We start from the raw sequence: 3,893 nt of genomic DNA, 5'->3' as shown, positions 1-3,893 counted from the left end.
ATTCAGAAAAATGAAAGAAAAATGGCTGTTGCTGACAAATGGTGGAAAAACAACAGATGTCGTCAGGTGGAAGTAAAGAAAAATAACTAAATTAGCCAAATATTGATTTCAAATGAGGAAAATGTTTTTTTTGTTTGTTTTGTTTTTGCATAGTTAATGTACGTTTTTTTTTTTGTAATGGACTAGTGTTAAGACACTAAAAGCATAACGTCCGTACAAAAGGTCTGTATGACAAACAAAAAATAATAAAATAGAGATTTGGACAAAATTGTAGTATCCTAATTTTAATTTAAGCTCGAAAATTGTTTTTGTTTGTTTAAAGAAAAAAGAAAGTTTAACGCAGTTCAACTGTTTAGATACGATATTATTTAAAAGCAGTATTTTATTCTTTCTTCATATCAAATGATTAACAACTTTTTATTAATCTTTCTAAATATCAATTGAACAACAATATTTTATTAATCATTCTTTGTTTCTTGGTAAACTTCACTTAAGTTATATAACAATAACGTAAAAGTGCTCTTTAAAAATATCTTATTGTCATATTAATTTAAAGCAAATAGTTTAGGTCTACATTTTACTTCCAGAGATGAACGGTATAAAAAACCATGTAGTTTAAATGAGTTCCTCCAATTTTTCTCGACATTCGGCGGCGTTCGTATAAGCGGTGGTTTTAAACTATTAGTTTTAGTACAAAGCATCGCCGCTAGAATCGTCTGACTTTATATTTATTTGATTTCCATCAACGCAATGACTGTAAAACGAGTCCTTACCAGCGAATATTATATAAAACCCATTTAATTTATTTTTATTGAATTATCGGAGTAAAAAATCTAGCTGAAAATGATGCGCTTTGTCTTTTTTGCAATGTCTCTTTAGCGTGAGATAAATGTGGTGTACTTTGCATCCAGTGTCATAGCTGCAATATGTGGGCATACAATATATGGCTAGATATGAAAAAGACGTGTATAGTTGCAATTTTTTGTTTATAAAACTATGTTTTTGTCATAAAATATGATTCTGATAAATAAATTTGAAAAAAAAAACATTTATGTGGTATATTTTTATTTACTTAAGTATTTTTTATTTATTTATTAGAACTCGTAGTAGCAGCTCATTACGTTGTTTTTTTTTCAGACTGTGTTACTTTGTAATTTTAAAACAAATCGCTTTTATAATTATAAATTTAAAGAATTATTTGTGAAATATGAAAAGTTTCATTTATAGTTTATTAAAAAAAAAGTTAATAAACGCAAAAAAAAAAATGGCTAAATAAATAATAATAGTAAAACTTGGTCTCTTTTTTACCTTTGTTTTATTTTCTGCGTATTCATTAAAACTTTTCAAGTAAAGTAATGTTTGATGTTTTAATGAAATAAATTATATATATATGTGTGTGTATATATATATATATATATATATATATATATATATATATATATATATATATATATATATATATATATATATATATATATATATATACATATATATATATATATATATACATATATATATATATATATATACATATATATATATATATATATATATATATATATATGGTTACAACCCGGCGCTTGTATACATTGAATCAATGTTTGAGTTATATACATTAGATCAAACAATGATCGTAAAAATGATCAACTTTTGCGATGATTTTAAAATGTTGGACCAATGTAACTGTGCAAGCTGTATTTTTTCGCATCGGCAAAAATCTTTTTATTGATATCGTTGTTAAACTCATGACATTAGATTAAAATTCTTTTAAATATCATTAAATCAACGTTAGACTTGTCTCAAGTAAAACGTTTGCGAAGGTTTTACATATGTTGTATGTGTGCTTTGTGTTGGCTAAATGTAACGACCACTAACAATGATTACAAAATACAAGAAATAAATTTTATCAAACAGTCTAAAATTTTAGTCAAATAATCATGGCGCTAAGACAATATTATAACATAACTTTTTTTTTTTGAGGGGGCGGGGGGAGGGAATTGCTAAATGAAATAAGAGCAACTATTTGTTACATTGACACTAAATTTTATTTACTTCTATATAATGTCTTTGTTCAGTAATATAAACATTTTTACATATATCTTACATATAACTTTTTTGCGTATACTTTGTAACATTACAAAACATATAATATATACATAATAATATCTTTTTTAATACAAGTAAAAATCGGCATCAAAAGAATCTATTCCGAAAACTTTTACTATAAATTCTATTAGCATACTCACGGTCAAAAGTTATAAACTTGGCTATAGAATCTACTAATGCAACTTTCGTATTGCTAAAACCCTCCGTTGAATTATTTCCGGAACTTGTTTTATTAATTTTGCATTGTAGGTCACATAGTTTATCAAAATCTTTGAGAGAATTTTTATTCTTGTTACATTTCTCATAGCAATTCATTTTTGTATCGTTTTTATTTTCAGTACTTGGTTCATTTTCATTTGGTAAGATAGTCTTCTGATAGTCTTTTGTCGTAGTCTGAATCGAGCTGCGGTTGCGAACTATTTCTGGACATTCAGTACAATTGGTAAAATTTAATTTTAATAAAAGTTGCCGAATTTCTTCTTTTTTCATGCATTCGGGGTCGCAACCGTAACCCAACGTAAACTTTTTAAGAGATCTCCGAGTAGTTAAATTTGGAGTTGCAAACTCATAATCCCCTTTTTTGTAATTTGTTTCGTTTTTCAATTTGCATTCTACAGTTAACTGATTATGAAAGAGGAATAAATAAAAAACCCCAACATATGTAACTAACATGATACATTACATAATATTCACTTGCCAACTCGACTCATCGTAATAACGCATATTCTAAGAATACATAAAAAAATAATGTTATCTTTAAAAACTTGAATTAATAAGAAATTAGGTTCAAAGTTCAATAGCATTTGCATTCAACTAAAAATAATTTTTTTAATTTCAAACTCTTTATAAAGTTTTTTAAAAATTTAAAGTTATTTTTGTTTATTGTTTAAAAAAATACTGAAAATGAACAAATTTAAATTCAATATTTTATCGAAACTTGTAATTTTTATGACAGTACACCAATAAAACGATTACTTTATTAGAAAAAAAGTACAAATTTATTGTTAACCTCTCCAAGATATCAAATGTTACCCAAGAAACAGCAAGCAGATTTTTGTTGTTAATTTAACCAAAATACGTAAAAAATATAATTTTAAATCGCCATTGCAACGTTTATTGGACATATATCGTCAACCTATATTTAACGCATAGATTAGAATAAAAAAAACTTAATAAAAATCAAAAGACTTACCAAAAAAAGTACGACCATATAGTGTCAAATGCAACTTACTAATTTGAGAGCCAGTAAGTTTTGAAGTATCGATATTTTAAAAGACATATCGGTTTGAAGCGGAAGTATGAAGAATTTCTTTGACATAGATACGAAGTATAGATATATAAATAAAAACAAACGTTTATAAAAGATAAGCAAGTTTTAATCTCCATAAAAAAAGACTATTGGAACAATCAACACTGCAACCATTTCCTATATCTATTATCTTCATGTAAAATAAAATAAATTTTCTACGATTCTGAAGATTAAGAATAATTACATTGCAATTCGAATTCTTCAATAACAAGATATTCTTTTTATTTTGGAAATCTACTAATAATATATAGATTATTATGAAGTTAGACGTCAAAATAACTACAAAAATTACAAAATCTATAAAAACTACAAGAACTTTATAAAGCAAAAAAATTTTAACAGGTCATTACTGAAATACTGATTAATGAAATTTTTAATAGGCATTTATTTTTTATAAAACACTTAAAAAAATTGATGTTTATAATGATACTAATTTTAAAATTTTAAAATTAATATTGGTTTTAAGCAATAAGCAGCA

At 25.1% G+C, this 3,893-nt stretch overlaps 1 long non-coding RNA gene across 1 annotated transcript; it reads right to left on the bottom strand.

The window, feature by feature from the left end:
• Nucleotides 1-2,066: 2,066 nt before the first annotated feature.
• On the bottom strand, nt 2,067-3,580 carry LOC124816996 (uncharacterized). Its single transcript, XR_010641148.1, has 2 exons — nt 3,299-3,580; nt 2,067-2,832 (listed from the first exon to the last, which is right to left on the bottom strand). It is a non-coding gene; the product is annotated as an uncharacterized LOC124816996 (long non-coding RNA).
• Between the last annotated feature and the right edge of the window lie 313 nt (nt 3,581-3,893).

The sequence above is a fragment of the Hydra vulgaris genome, chromosome 10, assembly GCF_038396675.1.
Source record: "Hydra vulgaris chromosome 10, alternate assembly HydraT2T_AEP".
Classification (NCBI taxonomy): Eukaryota; Metazoa; Cnidaria; class Hydrozoa; order Anthoathecata; family Hydridae; genus Hydra; species Hydra vulgaris.
This window is presented reverse-complemented; position numbering and strand designations above follow the sequence as displayed.